The following is a 7,673-nucleotide window of genomic DNA, read 5'->3' as shown; positions in this document are numbered from 1 at the left end:
AAGAGGGATTTCAGGAGCATTTTCAGCAGCAAGGATATAAACTTTGAAGATACTATACACCTCTCACAGATTTTTAAGTAAAACCTTCATTTAAAAATGTCAAAAGAAAAAAACCTCAAAAGAAATCAGCATTAACATCATAATCATCTTCTGCCCATGAGGTTGCAATTAATGAGGTTCTACGCTAGAGTAATATATTGTACAGATTCCTAAATCAACCCTGGACCCCCCCTCCCACCAAAAAAACGAAACATACATATACTCATGCAACGATATAGTGCCAAAATGTAATGTTACCCACAGCCGTGGCGTTAAATTAAATACGGTGCAGCACAACTTTCCTACTGAATAGCCATTTTACACTTACACTTATCCAAATCAGATACAATTTACAAGACTTTTGTTTACAGAAAATAAGAATGCACTGCGACACGCAAAAGCATATAGATAGATAGATAGATAGATAGATAGATAGATAGATAGATAGATAGATAGATAGATAGATAGATAGATAGATAGATAGATAGATAGATAGATTTATAATAATAATAATAATAATAATAATAATAATAATAGTAATGTTATAGCATGCAATTGAAAAACAAAACAATAAATAAATATACAAAATAAACAAAAAAACAATAATAAATAATCCTTAAATAAACAATTAACAAGAAAAAATGGCAATGTACAATAAATACAAAAGATAACAAACATGAAAAACAACGAAAATAAACAAGAAAAACAATCTGAAATTCACAATAAATAACAAACAATAAACAATAAAAGAAAGAAACCTAAAAATGATCATAAACATGTGGTCAACAGCAAAAGCTTCCAAATGAACACACGTAGATGGTGGAGACATTTGGATAGAACGTAGAACGTAGAAAATGCAATGTAGAACGTAGAACATTTCTGGGAAGGGCGATACACCCCAGGTCTGGCATTGCAAAATTGGGCGTGGATCCATTACAGGATGCCATCAGTCAAACAGGGAACCTCCGTCCAAACCCTCTGCTGACTGCCTCTCTGATCTTTAAACCTGATCTCTCACCCTGCCTTTTGGCAGCGATCTGACCTTTAACCTTAACCACTGCCATGGGAATACCAACTCCAAATGTACACGTTTACTTACCACCACCACCACACCACCGGGGCCAGGTTTGACGCGGCAGAGAGGTCTGCTCTACAACCCTTTCATTCGGGATTTTGGGCTGATTGAGGCGACCGACCGATCCAACTCTGCACCGGTTTGATTGTTTTGCTTTTCGATGGAAACGAAGAAGAAACGAAACACATGTGCCTGTTCTGCTTCTGCTCCCCTTAGCTCGTGGGAGGAAAAAAAACACTGAAAAAAGACAAAAAGAAAGAAAAACACAAAACACCCTACGCCTAACCCTATTCCTCATCGATGACAATCCCCAGACCTACCCCAGTTCCCTCTAGAAATGAATGAAACTCCAAACATGCTGCTTCTGACTAATAACCAATGCATTTTTAGCATGTGCGCATTGCATTTATAAATATAAATATAAATATATATATATATATACATATATATATATATATATATATATATATAGATAATATATCTCCATTATGGATGTGTTCATATGTCTGCCACCACACAATGACAGAGTTGTCTATGGTCTGTCTTCACGTCACTTCAGCCTCACAGCGCTCACCACCAGGCTGGGCTGAACCGCAGACTCCTTCTTCTGACTTTTCTTTTGTCTTCTTAGTGCCTCCATAGTTGTAACCACTAAGCAGCTCCAACCCCTGAAAGTTTACAGCAAAAAGGCGACGGCCTATTCAGAAAAAAAAATAATAATAATAATAATAATAATAAAATAAATGGCAATTGAACCACAGAGTCATTCACAGCCAGGTGAGGTAAAAGCTCTGATCCAACACAACAACTGAGACAGCGCAGCACTGGGTTAAGAAGAACAGAGAGACCCGAGCGACTTTGGCAAGAGCTACACTTTTGGGGTTCATGATGGGTATTCAATTCAAAAATGTAAGGGTACATTTGCCTCGCATTAACCGATGAATATTTCCTTGAAAAACACCTACTCCATGTAAAAGATCAAGCTTTCTTCTATGGGTACGGCAGTATTCCTCTGGTTCGAGCACAAATGAGCCGAGAATATTTTGATAATACGTTTGGTTACTGATATTAGACGTATATTTTAAGGATATGTTTTGAGTTTTTAAATATAATATATAATAATATTACTAAAGTTACAGATATATTTAACAAGAGATTGTAATTGCAGAGGTTAAGACATTTTGAGAGCAATCTCTCCAAGCAACATAAAATAGAGTGAAATTATATATATATATATAATTTTCATTGACAGAAGTCATTCCAAATTAAAAGCAGCTGGTGACTCATATGGGAGGAATTCAATTTAATGGAAGAAATTACGATTATATGCAGACAATTATATTATTTATCTCTCTCTTTTAAGTCTTGCAGCTGAAGCTCGGGGGTCACCTCTTCCTTTTGTAAGAAGCTTGCAGGGCCTAGACATAGCACTCAAACAAATGAATGAATTCAGAGTGCCAAAGAATGACCCCTTTGTCCGGCGGGTGGATATGATCTGATCTGGGGTTAATCGCCCAAAAATAGACAATGTGAACGGAGGCGATGCTTTACCATGACATCATCTGGAATGGTCAATCAGTCCTTTTATAGAGAACCCCGATCTGCTTTCTAAGGCTTTATTATTCACATTGGGCAGGAGCAGACACTGGATATGATCTTACACACACACGCACGCACGCACGCACGCACGCACGCACGCACGCACACACACACACACACACACACACACACACACACACAAACAAGCATAGATGGGAATCCTAGGACACCAATCACCTTACACACACACAATAAACATACAAACGTGCACGCAAATTCATGCTGTCTTTTCCCAAAGCTCTACTTTAACCATCGAACGGATCATAGTGAAAGCCCTTCTAGTCAAAAGAGTACCTTTGGAAAATAGTTCTAATATTGAAAACAGTGAAACATATTTCTCCCATATTTGACCCCAGAAAGGGTACCTACCATTTCTGTCTCCATCGTCAGCATTTTTGCTTCATTTGGAAAGGAGCTCTGTGCTTTGGATTTGAATGTAATTTATTATTATTTTCGACTGTTCCCCTCTCCCTCGTTATGATACCAGAGTACGTTAATTCCCCTTTTGCTTTTAGTGGAAGCGGCGAGACAGTCTGCGAATTATGCAATAACCTGTTATTATGGCACTTTATACTTGCTGCGCTGGCGGTGGTACTCAGTCTGGCCATTAATAGAGTGATGCACGTAACATGTCCATGCTGTGCCGTTGCATCGACACCATGTTAGACTCATGACGCTGCGTTGGAGAGAAAATGACACCGGAACGGTCCATGCTACTCCCAATTTACACCTGGCACCCAGAACCCAAAAAAATAAAATGCACTGCATATATATATATATATATATATATATATATATATATATATATATATATATATATATATATATATGACCAGTTAGACAATAGTGAAAATAGTTCCATGGTCAAGTAAAATGATCTGTTGACAATGTTTATACTGGGATTCTCCTAATTTTTTTTTTTATTATCATTCTAAAGGCACTTTAGTAGTAGTTTTGGAGAAATTTGGAGAAAGTAGCTGGCGCAGTGGACAAAAGTAGTCGAGTTTCCAGCTCAATAAGCACTTACAGTCCAAGCGCAACCTCTACTCTCCATTAAAGAGAGTAGCGGTAGTTAGAGCAGATGTAAAGCAATCAGTTAACTGTTAACCGTACATAAATATATATTATCATGTAAAGTTTTATGCAAACGTTATTGTCCAAAGTCATATTTTCTCGATGCAGGGAAAAGACCTACGGATAGGTCAATAGTGATGAAACCTTGTTTGCTTATCTTTTTATTGACCGTCGACCATTTTAGAAACACAAGTTTTTGGTTTATGAACCAGGACACATTAAATGGCATAGCACAATAAGAACAACAGGATCACAGTGACTCTCAATTCTCCAACTCTGATACTTATGGAACCTCATTGGCCGTCTGATCTAGTTTATTTCATATACATTAAATATTATTTAGTGCTGACCTTAATGTACATTCTGAATTTCTTGGAAGGCGGCTACAGTAGAACATATTGCCAGCTATAAATGGGATTACACGTGTACCTTCATTGAAGGTGTAGCAGTCGATCTGAAATGTCAGTGGTGTGAGTTATGTAACCAAAACGCAGCGTTGTCCTTATGTTGGAAACCAAAACTGAATGTTCACATTTTAAGACACACACACACACACGCGCACGCACACACACACAAGCTTCTTTTAACTAGTCATTTCCGATCTCTCTTTTGAAGAGGGGAAACAAATGTCCAAAGCAATATTGTTGAGTTGTTGTGTCAGTGTGCATTTCTTACCACACCTTCATCCTTAATATATACGCTTGGTTTGATAAATAGGCGGTTTTATGGAGGGATTCTAATGGAAAAGTTTTTCTCAAATGTTAGTCCAACCACATGTTGTTCTGTCTGTCGGCATGCCCCGTATTGTTCTTTCCCCGAAACAAAAACTAGGGTAAAAAAAAAAAAAAAAAGAAGGAAGGCCCCCTGAAGCAGCTCCACCATTAAAATCCTTGTTATAAATGACTTTGCATGGTCCTGCATCAACATATCCCCATTGGAATGACATGCACCAGATTAGGAATCCCGCTTCCAACCTGAAGCACGAAGGCAATCTGGGTTAAAACAATATATTACGGGTTATAACTAGATAAAAAAGAAAAACAGCCGCCTTCGTAGAGCACATCTACTCCATCGACGCCAACAGCAGCGGCATGTTTGTTTGCTTCTTTTTTTTTAATTGATTGTTTATTTTAAAGCTCACCAACCACTCTGGCTCTCTCTCTCTCTCTCTCTCTCTCTCTCTCTCTCTCTCTCTCTCTCGTAGTCATGTCTGATCGGAGGCGTGCACTCTAGAATCGGCCGGTTTGGTCTGCAGTGTTTGCTGCAGTAGTTCCCTGTGTGGGCAATAATAACAGAGTGCTGCTTAGCAGTGGTGCAATACCAGTAAAACGTAGCACGCCTGCCACCCAACGGTAGACTGCTATAAAGCACTGAATGCACGCACACACACACACACACGCACACACACGCACGCACACACACAACCACACACACACACACACACACCGCTCCCTTGTGGTAGATAGAAGGAACTACATTTTGCAATGCATTTATGGATTCCTAACGAGGACAGAATGAAAGCAATTCTATTAACAACCTAAACAAATGTCATGCCTTTTCCAAAGCGGGAACTAAGTCAGAAGATTACACCTTATATAATCATTCACGGTCATAAAGGTGAGCGCATTAGAGTCCCCTGGAGAGTTACAACCATTTACTTACACTCATCCAGGGGTCTCAAACTGAAATGACCTGGGGGCCACTGGCTGGGTTGAACTCCACTTGTCTCTTATATTGCATTTTATTCCGCTTTATATTTTGAAAACATATATTGTAAACATGTGGCGGGCCGCATTAAATCGTTTCTCGGACCAGATGTGGACCACCGGCCAGTCGTTTGAGACCTCTGCACTCGATAATGATCATATTATCTCGCGAGTATGAGTAGGCTCATAGTTTTACAGGTGTAGGTAGGTACGTAATTTTTCCAAATAAAAACCCCGGAATGTGTTTTGAATTACACCCGAGGAGGGAGTGTTGACGCAGTTATTGACAAAATGGAAATCGTTTAAAAGTAAAAGAAAAGCGTTGGAATGAGCCTTTATAGTCCCTACGAAGCCGACGCCTTTACAACTGTTCTCACTAGCGCTCAGAACTGCAACTCTCACTGCCAATATCCAAGCTGCTCTGCTCCAGTATATTCTACTAATAGCCTGCTAAACAAAATGAATCATCGCACCGCTTAAAACAAATAAATAAATCATAAAAACAAAATTATATATATATATATATATATATATATATATATATATATATATATATATATACGACGGCGCTTGCTCCAGTTACTGCATTTTACTATTAAATTGTATGAAATTACCGATTGTAGTACTGTTTTACTAATGTGTCGTTCAGCGGCCGATACTCTCACTGCCAAGCCAAGAGTCTGACGTCTGCTCTCCGCTTCCCACATTCCACACCGACGAAATTTAAAAAAAAAAAGTCGAAGACAGTGAACCGAGTTTTTCGTAGAAGGCTCTGGCCTCGTTGCCGCTCTGGGGTTTTAGGATGAGTCAATTTGACTCATTATATTCCACAACATTGCCAAACCAGTGAGCTAAAGCCAACTACCCGGTCTCATTTTGCTACGAAAATGGTGGTATTGGACCGATACACTTTTATAACCGACCTAAGAACTGCCTCTACTTTAAAAGCCACCAACCCCGGGAGAGCTCTCCACTTAGGTATCTTGCCTCCACGAGATTTGAGGATAACAAGCACAGGCCGACTCCGACCTTTACCACTCGTCCACGCGGTCCTGCATTTTAAACAACTTTACAAACAGCGTTTTTTTTCTACGTGAAAAGCTTGAAAAGCTGAAAAGAAAACACGCAATTCTCTTTCTATAGTCCATCGATTTCGCAAATAGAGGAATCACAGAGCAGGGTCCCACAGAAACTGGCTGCCCGGTTGCCCCTGGAAACCAGATTTGGGCCTTTGTCGACCATGTTGAGCAGTCTGGTTGCCCTGTTGTCAAGCGCTTTTCATATGTAACACACAATTCTTTAAAAAAACGTGAGAATATTGAATTATCGATAATAATAACACTGGATCATTGTCACTTAACTTGCTCAACTTGCTGAGTAAACTGTACAAACTGTGACAATTTTAGCGGTAAAGTATGCAAGTTCCCACACATTTTCTTCTTTTTTTTAAAACACACACACACACACACACACACACACACACTCACACACACACACACACACACACACAAACACTCAAACTCTCATGGACACATCAAGCCGCCACTGGATTCGCGTTTCAATGAATGTTGAACTGCTGCTCTGTGTTTATGACCATGTCGCTCAAGCTCTAACCATGACTATGCACCTCAAAAAAGTCTTTGTTTTTTTTTTTGTTTGATTGTTTGTTTGCTTTTTTTTTTCTGATTGTGTAACAAATGCATACTGGAAATAAAGAGTTAATTAAAAACCCTTGACAACCGTTTTGTTTATTGCGGAGCCCCCGAGGCGATAAATCTCATCTCAGTATTTAAATGAAGATGTCCCATGATCAGAATTAGCAAAGAAATCCTCGACAGAGTTCAGAAAACAGCCGTGAATATTGTAGTCCGAACATATAAGATGACTGAACATTTTGGAATCCTGTAAAGTTAAACTGGTTAAAAATTAATCGGGATGGAATAGGGGCGATGGAAAATGTACTGTTGTTTAGAAATATAAAACTGTATATAAGTTGTCTTTCTGTTGTTGAAGTATGTTCTAATTTTAATTATTGTTTTGATCAATATAATAAAATCAAGCATTTTATTAGCCCCCCATGAATATATTATCATAGCTAGGTAGTTATGAGTTATATTGAGCTGTTATACTTGCGGTTTTTATAGTAACAAGTAACAGTAGGGAACAAGTTCTTTCTCTAT

At 38.7% G+C, this 7,673-nt stretch overlaps 1 protein-coding gene across 1 annotated transcript in view; it reads left to right on the top strand.

Moving 5' to 3' along the window:
* Nucleotides 1-7,226, top strand: part of LOC307234921 (sodium channel regulatory subunit beta-4-like) — a 27,205-nt gene extending 19,979 nt beyond the window's left edge. The window contains exon 5 of the mRNA XM_080006798.1: nt 1-7,226. This exon is cut by the window's left edge and continues 562 nt beyond it. The gene's annotated coding sequence lies outside the window, so the exon portion shown is untranslated.
* The last annotated feature ends 447 nt before the right edge of the window (nt 7,227-7,673 follow it).

Source organism: Zeus faber (assembly GCF_960531495.2).
Source record: "Zeus faber genome assembly, chromosome: 9".
Classification (NCBI taxonomy): Eukaryota; Metazoa; Chordata; class Actinopteri; order Zeiformes; family Zeidae; genus Zeus; species Zeus faber.
The sequence above is the reverse complement of the archived record's forward strand: the minus strand, read 5'-3'. Positions and strand labels throughout refer to the sequence as shown.